This window comes from Xyrauchen texanus, chromosome 18, assembly GCF_025860055.1.
Source record: "Xyrauchen texanus isolate HMW12.3.18 chromosome 18, RBS_HiC_50CHRs, whole genome shotgun sequence".
NCBI lineage: Eukaryota > Metazoa > Chordata > Actinopteri > Cypriniformes > Catostomidae > Xyrauchen > Xyrauchen texanus.
In genome coordinates, this window is record NC_068293.1 from 35,251,813 (window position 1) to 35,265,204 (window position 13,392).

Consider the following 13,392-nt stretch of genomic DNA (forward strand, 5'->3'; position numbering starts at 1 on the left):
GCTTGGCCGAGGCTTCGCCTGTACGCATTTCCCCGATCGCTCTGCTCCCGGGAGTCCTGGAAAGGGTCCGCCAAGAGGGCATCAGTCTACTTCTGGTTGCCCCCATGTGGCCGGCCCGAGTATGGTTCTCAGACATAATTTCACTCCTGATAGCTCCGCCATGGCAGATTCCTCTGAGGAGGGATCTGTTGTCTCAGGCGGGGGCACAGTCTTCCACCCTCGTCCAGAGCTGTGGAAACTGTGGGTCTGGCCCCTGAGGGGGTTCAGTACCTAAATGCTGGTCTATCAGCGGGGGTGGTTGAAACCATACTTAGCTCTAGGGCTCCGTCTACTAGGAGATTATATGGCCTCAAGTGGAATGTGTTCTCCACTTGGTGTAGAGAACATGAAGTAGATCCAGTTAACTGCCCGGTGGCTTCAGTTCTGGAGTTTCTTCAAGATCGTTTCTCTGCGGGTCTCTCCCTTCCACACTCAAGGTGTACGTGGCTGCCATTTCGGCGTTCCATGCACCACTGAGTGATGGGCCTCTGGGGAGGCACCAGCTGGTCATTCGTTTTCTCCGTGGTACATGGAGGATGAGACCGACAACCAGGTCCAGGGTTCCTGCCTGGGACCTGGCGGTGGTTCTCGAAGGGTTATCCCTGGCCCCCTTCGAACCCCTTCAGTCGGCTTCGCCCAAGGACCTGACGTTCAAGATGGCTTTTCTCTTAGCTATTACCTCTCTAAAGAGGGTGGGTGATCTTCAAGCCCTGGCAGTGACGCCAGCTTGCTTGGAGTTTGCCCCTGGCGGAGTTAAAGCCATTTTACACCCGAGACCTGGCTATGTGCCTAAGGTGCCGTCTAACACGGCACGGTCTACGGTCCTGCAGGCTTTTCATCCTCCACCTCATGTGTCGGCAGAAGAAGAGAGGCTCCATTTGCTCTGCCCTGTCAGAGCTTTGAGCGCTTACCTCGAGAGGTCCTCTTCTTGGAGGAGGTCGGACCAACTGTTAGTGTGTTTTGGGTCACCTAAGAAGGGGCTCCCTGCCTCGAAACAAACCATTAGTAATTGGATTGTTCAGGCTATTATCTCGGCCTACAAGGTGCGCAATTTGCCTTCACCTTTGGCCGTGAGGGCTCATTCAACTAGAGGCATGGCGTCCTCTAGGGCTCTCTTATCGGGAGTACCCCTCCAGGAGATCTGTGAGGCAGCCGGTTGGGCTACCCCGCACACTTTCATCAGGTTTTACAGTCTGCACCTCCCTAGTACGCCTGGCGCACGTGTGCTCTCGTCCTAGCTGAGTGCCTGAGTTCAGTTTCACCCTAGGGCAGGCCTTTTTTCGGTGCGTGGCCTAGTGGGCATTCGTTCCCCAAAGAGTCGTTTTCAACGACGCAGTGCGAGTTCCCTCGGAAGGGAACGTCTCGGGTTATGACTATAACCCTTGTTCCCTGAGAAGGGAACGAGACACTGCGTCGTCCTGCCACGCCCCTCAAGGCCTGAGAGCGGCTTGCTTCATCGCTAGGCTAATGTGTATGTGTGCCGGCGTCACTTTTATGCATCCGGTTATGCCGTCACATGTTACGTCATGACGCAACACCAATCAAGATTGGAATAGTTTCATTCATACTTCAGAGGCGCACGCTAAGGAGCGTTCCCCCAAAGAGTCGTTTTCAACGACGCAGTGTCTCGTTCCCTTCTCAGGGAACAAGGGTTATAGTCATAACCCGAGACGTTTGTCATAAATGCAATGACATGTTGAAAAGTTTTATTATCACTTGTTAAAAGTTTAAAGAATTAAATTATTAGACACCATTTTAATAATAATAATAATAACAACAACAAAAAGGAAAACATGATTTGGTAAATCATACAGATTTAGATTTTAGTAGGGCACTGCTTAAAAACACTTTGATCGTGACTATATATATATATATATATATATATATATATATATATATATATATATATATATATATATATAGTCTTCCTACACTTCCTTTAGCACTTGTCATAGATATGGATGTCTTGTCGGGCACTTCTTACAGTCTAGCTGATCCCTCAAAAGCTCAATGGGGTTAAGATCCATAACACTCTTTTCCAATTATCTGCTGTCCAATGTCTGTGTTTCTTTGCCCACTCTAACATTTTTGTTTAGTTTTTCTGTTTCAAAAGCGGCTTTTTCTTTGCATTTCTTCCCATAAGGCCTGCACCCCGGAGTCTTCTCTTTACTGTTGTTTGAGCGGGTAGAATTAAATAAAGCTGTCAGCTGAGGACAAGTGAGGTGTCTATTTCTCAAACTAGAGACTCTGATGTACTTATCCTCTTGTTTTGTTGTACATACGGCCTTCCACATCTCTTTCTGTCCTTGTATTTGAAGACTGTAGTGTACACCTTAGTATATAATCTCAGTTTTTTAAGGCAATTTCAAGCATTGTATAGCCTTCATCCCTCAAAACAATGACTGACTGATGAATTTCTAGAGACAGCTTTTTCTTTTTTGCCATTTTTGACCTAATATTGACCTTAAGACATGCCAGTCATACTGTGGCAACTCAAAAATAAACACAAAGATAATGTTAAGCTTGATTTAACCAAATAGCTTTCGACTGTGTTTGATATAATGGGAAGTGATTTTCTGTACCAAATTAGCAATTGAGCATAATAACTCAAGGATAAGGTGTTGGGGTGATGGCTGCTGGAAATAGGGCCTGTCTAGATTTGACCAAAAATTAATTTTTTCAAATACTGACAGTGCTATTTTTTTTACAACAGTAATGTCCTAACTATACTTTGTAATGCCACATAATGTTGTTGAATTAAAGTAAAAATTTCCTACCAAAACAGCTAAATGTGTTCATTATTCCAAACTTTTGGCTGCCAGTGTTTATGTGTGTATATATATATATATATATATATATATATATATATATATATGTATGTGTGTGTGTGTGTGTGTGTGTGTGTGTGTGTGTGAGTGTGTATTTATCACTTTGTGGGGAACAAATGTCCCCATAAGGATAGTAAAACCCGAAATTTTTGACCTTGTGGGGACATTTTGTCGGTCCCCATGAGGAAAACAGCTTATAAATCATACTAAATTATGTTTTTTGAAAATGTAAAAATGCAGAAAGTTTTCTGTGAGGGTTAGGTTTAGGGGTAGGGTTAGGTTTAGGGGATAGAATATAAAGTTTGTACAGTATAAAAACCATTATGTCTATGGAAAGTCCCCATAAAACATGGAAACACAACATGTGTGTGTGTGTGTGTGTGTGTGTGTGTGTGTGTGTGTGTGTGTGTGTGTGTGTGTGTGTGTGTGTGTGTGTGTAAAGTGTTACCAAGCCAGCAGTACAAACTACAGAGATAAATAGGAACATGTTGTACCAGTGGCAAAATTACAAAATGTTTTAGAGATCAAGTGAAAAGACAAAGAGAAACCTTAGCTGAAAACTATTCAATAGAAATACTATGATTACAATTATTACATGCAAATATTGCTAATAAAAGACATTCAAATGTTCAAATGGCTTTTCAAGGCAAACTGAAAGTAGAGTTGTTCCATTTCATATTCAAATGAATTGCTCAAATGGCATTGACACTGACATTGATTTAATAGCCCAGCTGGGAGAACATTTGAAACCCAGTCACAAGGAAAGCCTTACAACTGGAGACCAAGCACCAGGTATCTGTCTCCCACATACTACCTTCTAGAAAATCAAAAGAGCAATATCAGAATATACCAGCAACAAATTGATTTTATACAGGGCAATTTCTACCACCATGGTTTTCAGCTCTGGTAGCAATGCTGACAGGCTCTTTTATCAGATTTGGGATAAGGCCCCGGTGCATTTAAAAGACTTTATTCTCTTTGATATCATTTATGGATGGTATTGATCACTTTACACTCCAGAGGACTGCTATGAAATGAATGACATGATAATGTGACAGGGGATAAAAGAGGTCATAATGTGTGTATCTGATGAGCTGATAAGAGAGAAAGAGAGAGAATGAGATTGTTTTTAGGCTCTGTTCCAGCTTTGATCTGTCCCTAGGTTACATGGTCCAGACAGAGTTTAAAATTTAGGAGAATTATCTAAACATAAGTCGCAAGACTACTAGTATAACAAATTTTTCAGTAGCATAACATTAGCTCTGCTTGTTCAAAATAGATTACATATAGCTTTCCCAGCAACAAGCAATTTTTTAACAAAACAAAAAAAAGGTTACATCCCTGGATTTGTTGCACACTAGAATGTCTATCCAAATTGCACTGGGAAGTTTGATTAATTATTTACAAGTCGGTTTGTCATTTTGTCATTTTAACGAACTTGTTCAAACAAACATTTAGAAAACAAAAGATTCATTTAATACTAGCTAAATATCCCATCTTAGTATACAGAGACATCTATAAGCAAGCTTTTTTAGGTTGATTTCCCATAAAAATTTGAAAACACTGTGGTTCCAATATCAACATTGAAAATCAGCATATTGCTTTCTAATGTTTTGTATTCTGAAATCGACCCCATTACGAATAACAATCTCTGAGACACCAATTTGGAGTGGTGGTGGCATAGTGGGCTAAAGCACTAAACTGTTAAGCAGAAGGTTGTCGGTTCTATCCCCACAGCCACCACCATTGTGTTCTTGAGCAAGGCACTTAACTCCAGGTTGCTCCGGGGGGATTGTCCCTGTAATAAGGGATCTGTAAGTCGCTTTGGATAAAAGCCTCTACCAAAAATGCATAAATGTAAATTTGCATCCCATGAAAACATATAGTAATTGCACTTACAGAAAAAGGTTAGCGTGATTCAGAGTTTGCATTTTCAATCCAAAACTCAATTTACTCTAATAATGGTTAGATTGTGTGTTTGGGCTAGGGAATAGGGTTAATAAAAAAGATGCATTCCTTTTGAATGTATTATATCATTTACAGTACAACCAAAACTACAACTAACTTACTTTTGGCACCATCCTGTGGACATTTCACCACAAAACAGTTTAACAACACTGGGGGCAGTGGTTTGAATATCAGTAATAACAGACCAATTTTAGCGGCAGAACTTCCGACCTCATTTATTTAATTTTATTTTTTTATCTTGCAGACCAGTCTGACATATGCTGGGTTTCCATTCAAAATGTTTAGCATTTTTTAAGCACATTTACAAAAATTAGACTTAATAAAATACAAATTTTTTAGGGTTTCCATCCACTAGGTAATGTGCATTATCATGAGGGAGCCCCCTCGTTTTGATGGAGCAAGTATCTAATTTTATTAAATGTATCCTTGACACAATGCAGAATAAGTGTAATATCTGATATAATGTGGGCTTAAAAAGCTGCAATGCCCACACACCGCCAGTCTCTGCATAACTGGGAGCATCCACTCTTAAAACTGTTGTGGTAGATTGTGAGGACCCACTTTATCGTGGTTAAACACTTCCAAATGACAAGCAATATGTTCAAATAATTGTGTGCCAAGGTCGGACCTTTCGGTAGGCTTGTTATATCAAGCTATCGCACACTAATAACACATGCACGAATGGTCAAAACACATCATCATTTTGTGAATAAACCATTTCCATCACCTTAATGCACATTTTAACTAATGTGAAACTCTCGAAAATCCACCTCCTCTTAGCACATAAAATTTTAACCGAATTTAGAAAGTTTATTTGCATATCAAGCATTTCCATTCAGGATTTCTTATGCACAATGTCAAATGTGCTTAAATATAGTTGGATGGAAACCCGACGATTGAAAAATTGGCTCAACCAATGGCATGAGTTTGGGGTGGGATTTTTGTTTTCTGACCGATGAAATACAGGGAAAGTTTTCACAAAACCTCTTCACGAAAACAGTAATATATATTTTTTTTTTTTCAAATTTGCTGCTGCTACAGTAGTTGTGCTGGAATGACATACTTATGTTTTATGTAGTCACCCTACTTTATCTAATTGATTTTGAGCCAAATACTGGTCTTGTAAAGTGAATAATTTAAATTGACAGTAATATAAATTAAAAGATATTGCCCCCTTAATGTAGCTTCAATGCCGCTAGCCACTTTGCCACTAGCTTGTAGTGTAGCTAACTACTTTTTCTAAAAGGTAGCTTGACTGTAGTTCAACTACTTTCGATTATGAGAAGCTTGTCAAACTTCTGTACAATAACTAAGTAGCTTCCACAACACTGTAAAAGACACTTAAAGATACTGCCAGCCCTGTCATTTGCTAACCCTCACTACACCACTCACTGAGAGTGAAAAAGAGATATAGTTAAAGGTAAGGGGGCAGCGACAGAAGCTTTCACAAAGAACAAGAAGAAATTGAGTGAAAGAGACAAGAATGAATATAGGCAGATGTAGAGAGGCTAAGTAAACGAGCTAGAACAGTTCTGTGCTGTCTCCGTCCCTGTTGGCATGGCTGGGATTTCAAACGTTCCTTGACTCAACTGCTGTTCTATGTTAGGCTGCCTGAGACAGTAAGTAACGCTCCTCTGGGAGCACCTGTTCCTCTCAATGTTCCTAAAGACTGTCATCTTCCAAGAATACAGCATGAAATGCAGTGCACAGATAGACTTTACGTGATGTAAGCATCGAAATGTGGCATTCGGTTTATGTACACAGTGTCAAATGGACTCCAGAAGAGGGACAATACATGGAACAATACATGCGGCTTGAATTATTTACCCATTTAGCTGAAGCAGTCTGCTAAACCATGTCTCTCTCGCTCTATTTCCTTTGCCAAGTGAATAAAGATGTTTTTTGGACTAGAAACATTGTTGCACAATAGCGACATTGTTTCCAAACCATTCATATACACAGGTTAACAAACACTTTCAAACTAGCCAAATTTCACATGACCATAATTCTTTCTGCAGAATTATAGACCATAGTTAGAGAGTAAGACATATTTAATTTGATATGAAAATGAGACCAGGGGGGATTGTTGAGGAAGTACAGTCTACCTGAAATGTCACACTTTTGTACTTTTGTCACATGCATTCTGATTAGGGATCGACTGATCTTAAAATATTATGTATCCTGATACATAATAGACTGATCCTCACACAATAACCATAATCAGTGATTTTATTATTTAATTGCAGTGAAAATAAATGTGTGTCAAAGGCTTTTAAGAGGAAAAAATAAACTGTGTAAGCGAATAGATGTATAGAACAGACTAAACAACAACAAAGCAAAATATAACATATTATAACAGCTTTTTGAGATATTATAATTGTTTAAATATATGTGCTAAATTAGGGGTCGGGAACCTATGGCTCTTCCACCACAAGTGGCTCTTTGTTAAAAATCAAGTGGCTCGCCGGGTGTCTCACCATTCACCAACATATTGTCACATCCACACCAGATCTCTCATTCCACATTCTGCTCTCTCTCCCTGAAGCACTAATCACTCACACCTGAGCCTAATCCAGTACTCATTCATCTCCCATATAAATAGTCACCCCGCCTCTCCATCCTTGTCTAGTCTCCGCAAGGAACACTCAGACTTACCTGCTCTTCCTACATACGTGAAGCTCTAGTCATTTAACTAATATTCCTCGTCTCCATGATCCCAAGGACTAATCTTCTTTATCTGACTTCCTGGATTGGCTCTCCTTCAACAAACTCCCTGCAAACACTACCTCTGTCATTGAAGTTAAGTTACCTCTCCTGTAACATTTGACTTACCTAATGATCTTCTTTATCAATAAAGCTCCCGCTATTGGGTTCAACTCTTCTTCTGTGTCTTTGTTGTGTCGTGACAGAAGACTAGACCAACCTTGATCCCAGCGGGAGAACCAAACAGGAACATGGAGCTTACAGGCACATTTATGGAGTTGTTTAGACAAGATCTTCCTCTTCAGGAATATGCAACCAAGTTTTGACAACTCGTTGCAAAAAACACATTATCCAACTCCACCCTTGGAGACATTTTTCATATGGAATTTACCATCCACTGGTGGACAGCTCTTCCGGAGGAAGGAAACCTCTCTCTTCTGGAGTATGTGCGAGCCATGTTAGCGATCCATCACTTATCACCACTACCTGCTGTCATTCCCATCACTGCTATCCACAAGGTGACACCTCACTCAACATTTCCTCCTTACACTGTGGGTTATAGCGGGAATCTTGTGCCACCACAGTCACCTGCTCAGACGACCACAGAGTTTACCTCGTGGTGTACAGCATCTTCCAAAATGAATGATCCCCACTGATCTCGGTGCTTTCGGCCACGAAGGCCATTCCTCATGGGTTATCAGCACCCATGCCTGCCACGACAAATGAGCCAGCACCCATGTCCACCACGGTAAATGAGCCAGTAGCCATACCCACCACGGTTCACAAGCCAGCGGCCATGCCTGCCATGTTAACGAGCAAGCGGCCATGCTTGCCATGGTAAACGAGCCAGCGGCCATGCCTACCAAGATTAACGAGCCAGCACCAATGCCTGTAGCCTCCACTGTCCCAGAGCCAATGCCTGTAGCCTAGACCATCCCAGAGCCAATGCCTGTAGCCTCAACTGTTCCTACAACAACACTCCCAGCTGTTCGGAAGAAGCAGAGGAGAAGAAGGGATCCTGCTCCCCAGTCGCTGCCTGTGCTCCCGACCATGGAGGTCGTTTCCCAGTCACTGCTAGTGCTGCCGACCACGGAGATCATTCCCTAATCACTGCCAGTGCTTCTGACCACAGAGGTCATTCACCAGTCACTGCCTGTACTCTCAACCACGGAAGTCATTTCTCAGTCACTAACAGCTCCTTCATCCAAGCCTTAAATGACTCCATCTTTTAAGCCTTCCATGGCTCCCTCGTCCAAGACTTCCATGGCTCCATTGTCCAAGCCTTCCATGGCTCCCTCGTCCAAGCTTTCCATGGTTCCTTCGTCCAAGACTTCCATGGCTCCCTTGTCCAAGCCATATCACCCTGTAGCTCAAGACTGGTTGCCTACTGAAGCTAAGTAGGGCTGAGCCTTGTCAGTAACTTGATGGGAGGCCTCCTGGGAAAAATAAGGTTGCTGCTGGAAGAGGTTTTAGGGAGTCCAGCGGGGGGTGCTCACACTGCGTACTGTGTAGTTACTTATGCTCCAGTATAGTGATGAGGACACTATACTGTAAAAAGGCACCGTCCTTTGGCTCTGACATTAAACCAAGGTCAATGTTCCTGAAGTTCAACTGGTACAGCCAAGATCATGGGTTTGATTCCCAGGGATGTACATACTGATAAAATGTATAGCTTGAGTACTGCACTGTAAATTGATTTGGATATAACTGCTTGCTATATGAATAATGTAAATTATCTTGCATTAATAGTACTTGTGTTACATTCGTGTATATGGTTCTGTGTAGTTTGTGTACCTTGCATGTTATGGCCTCTCTCTCACTCTCTCTCTCTCTCTCTCTATTCTTTCAAGTTCGCAGGCATTCACCATTGGTCCTTTCCTCCTGTCAATCTTAATTTCATGTATTATGTCATCCTCCACTGCCGCACATATGGTTGCTTCTGCAATCTTTAAAACAGCGCCATTTATTAACCATGTGGTTTTCTGTTAGGCTGATCCATAAATTGTTACTCTGTGCTAAAATCCCTTTCTAATCAAAACCTTATTTTTCTAGTGATTTGTTTATATGCATTGTTTGTTATAATCTTCAGTCACTTCTTGGATTGAAATGAAAATGCTATTGCTCATGGCAAATTCTGAGACCAACTCTTCAACAATACAATGACAGCCTGCCCCCTGGTTACTCACATTGAAGGCTAGCTGTGGTAAGTGTCTCCCTGATGTATACTGGTTAAGACTGCCACAACTTCATGGCATTTTAAACAGTTTTGGTCCTATTGAAATTCCAGCATTGTGGCATTGGTCCATAACAAACCAACAGAGACAAGACCTACCGCCTCCAGCAATTACTACAGTTTCTGCTGTCATGACTTTTTTGAAAAACAGGAGGTACAGTAAAGGGAATGCAATGAAGGAGTACATGCAAAATGTCAAGCCCATGCACTTAACACTAGTGCTTTCAGTTAATAAGGAGGAGAGAGAAATGCTGTGTAATAGAAATGGCCAGATATACTGGGAGAGACATTTTCAACATGCTTTAGTATTGAGGTAGTATGTATGCTGACACTTTGAGACAAAAAAATGACAAAACCCTCAACTCACCAACTCTTGTTTTGAATGATGAAATACGCATTTGCCAAATTTAGGGGTGTAAAGTAACGAATTACAAATACTCACATTACAGTAATGAAGTAGTTTTTTTCCAGCAATTGTCATTTTTCAAGCAGTCTAAAAATTGTATACTTACTTTACTTTTTAACATTTGAAGTGCTGTAACTGTACTTTTACTGCACTATTTTCTCACCATCTGTGTTCGCTACTTCCCTGTCCTGATTTTGTTTTTATATATCAACGAGTTTGGCTAGGGAGAGTCTCGTGACTCCCATCCAATGAAATCACACATAAAAAACTTGAAAGGCAGCTGTAGATCTAGCATCAACTGTAGAGGATGCCTCAAACACAGTTCAACACCTGAACCTCACGGCGGCACCTAAAAGGGCTATTCGCAGTGAAAAAGGCAAACTGCTTGACTGTGTCATTTGAGTTTAACTTGTTCAAGCCAAATATCAGCATTAATCCATCCTCTAATTTGAAGAAACATATCAAGGTAAATTTAATATTTCTGCTTACTAGATTCTGTGTCCATAACATAGCCTATAATCTATAACTGAGATTAATGGGCTGCTGTGAGAGATTAATGCAATTTTATCAAAAGGGCTGTGCAATAAAATGTTCTAGATGTTTGTCGGATAAAAGAGAGACTAATTTTATACTGATTTATGTGATTTGTGTAGCTTCAATATTGTAACACCGATTCACTTTCATTGTATGGACCAAAATAGCTGAGATATTCTTCTAAAAATCTTCATTTGTGTTCTGCAGAAGAACGAAAGTCATGCACATCCAGGATGGCATGAGGGTGAGTAAATGATGAGAGAATTTTCATTTTTGGGTGAATTATTCCATTTTAAGCGTGATGTAGCCCCTGTACCATACAACTTTTCCCATGCCTGCTCTACCTCCTCTATTGTGCAGGACATGACTTGCCAAGTGATCTTGCTTATTTTGCATTTTTTGCATTCCTTGCATTGTTTTGAACAAGTTTATGCCCAACAATAATGCTCTGTCGGCAATCGGCATTAAGGGAAAATTAGACCCTACACATGAACTGTAATTGTTTCATTCTTTACGATTTAAAATGGTGATTGAAAATAACTGTTTAATGTTTTCATTTCTGTTATCATGTCTCCCTTTTATTTCTTGGAATCAGATTCATGTGATTATTTTAGATAACTGATGTATTTTAAATGTTGCCATACAGTGTTCATTATAATGGTATAAAGGTTTTGCAACTCAGTACTCAATACTTAATACTCATGAGTACTTTTAAATGAGCTACTCTTTTACTCTTACTTGAGTAGTTTTTAGGACAGGTATTTTTACTCTACTCACATTACATTTTTGGGGAAGTAACAGTACTTCTACTTGAGTATAATTTTTCAGTACTCTTTCCACCCCTGGCTAAATTAGAAGTTATAGTCTCATTTGTAAGTAATGTTTGCTTACTACAAGGCCAGACTCATCAGGGGGCTTGTGTTTGCTTGGTGTCTTACATGGGGGATCATAGTTTGATGAGGCATGCTGTTAGATAAATCTACTGATGTACATCTAACATAAATAAAAAACAAACAGAAACATCTGAATGAGTATGTACTGTACAGCAAATACATCCTAGCAGTGAAATGAACAACATTTTAACACGCTACAATTGAACATAATTGAGTAGTGAAGAATAATCAATTCAGAGGTGTGAAGTGGAGAGCAGGACTGTTATAAAAGTGTCCATCAAATACAATAAAAATAAACACTAATTACAGCACTGAATAGTGAGGATTTTTACCCCAAAGTCTTTCCTTTTTACCATATAAATGAAGAAAAAATATACTGTTTTATTTCTTTTCATAAGAATAAGAGATCATATAGTTAGAAAAGTTCTTACTCAAATTACATTACAGTCAAAAATGAATGATCAAGTATCTATTTATTCACACACATGAATACACATACTGTACACTGCTTGGCAATGTTTCTCCTGTAGTATTGGCAACTATATGTGTTCCCTGCTGCTAATTCCAACATGTAAAGCTAATTCTGACAAGCTTCTCCTGCCTACCTTGCAGGACTTTCATAACTTTAATGTACAGTATAATGTATACTGTAAATACTGTATAGTTACTCAAACATTCTGACACATTTGACTGAATTTAAGCTTTATGTCATCGTAAAAAAAATAAATAAAAATAAAAATAATTTGATCTAAATGAATATGCCTAAATGCTTAAAATTATTATTGTAGACAAATATACATCGTACCTAGCTGAAATGGATTTGTAAGGAGGAGTTTTAAGACTAGCCAACAAGCATCCAGTAACAAGCTAATTGTAATAATAAAGAATAAATAGATGCGTCCCAACTGTAAAGTTTGACAATACATACAGTTTATACAGTAGTTCAAACCGTTATCTGAAGTCAAGTGTTCCCATGTAAGCACTATCACCAATGTAACCTGTCTCTCAAACTCTATATTAAGCTACATAAAGTCAAAAGATCTATATGTTTATATAGTCTTTACATCTCCTGGAAAAGTGAAAAATCTAAACTATAATAAAGACTTCAAATGAGAGACTAGTGCTGTCATCAAGCTCTGCGGTTCCCCAACAAATCGCTCACTGAGATTTATGGATCCAATTTCAGGTGCAGATATTTAGCTGTATTTCACTGCCAGTGTCGGTCCCTTTCAGTCCAACAGCTCAAATAGAGGCTAAGGGCATTTCTGATGGAAGTTGTAGGAAATCAATTTAGTATGATATTCATATTCATAAGTACCCCCTCTCTCTTTCCTGCGAAAAAGTTCGAAGCACTCACCAACTTCACAAACTACAACTGCAGAATCACACAAAATGAGTGAAATAACTGTGCTTGAATAAAATAGACATACAGTACTCTACCATCATCATTCTTTGTTTTTGGTTTTTTACTGTTTTCACACTTCAGATTATGAGCAGTCATCAAAACAAAGAAACACAAGTATGGAAGCAGACTCTGTTAACCTAACCCTAGGTGAGATTTCAGATTGGCACCCCCTGAAAAACTGGAAATAATTATTTTACAATTTAACTCAATTTTACAGCAGAAAAATAAAGCTTTTTAATCAATATCATATTAAATATATAAAAATGAAGTGAATCATTTATGATAATCAGGCAAATGCGCACAGTATGTAGTCTACGCCACGGGCCACCCCTGAATGGAAGTATGCAAATTATGTGTACGCTCTGCACTTGTTGGCTGCTTTT

At 39.8% G+C, this 13,392-nt stretch overlaps 1 protein-coding gene across 3 annotated transcripts in view; it reads right to left on the reverse strand.

Moving 5' to 3' along the window:
* Positions 1–13,392, reverse strand: part of LOC127658734 (receptor tyrosine-protein kinase erbB-4-like) — a 401,640-nt gene that overhangs the window by 145,435 nt on the left and 242,813 nt on the right. The gene's annotated exons all lie outside the window — the stretch shown is intronic.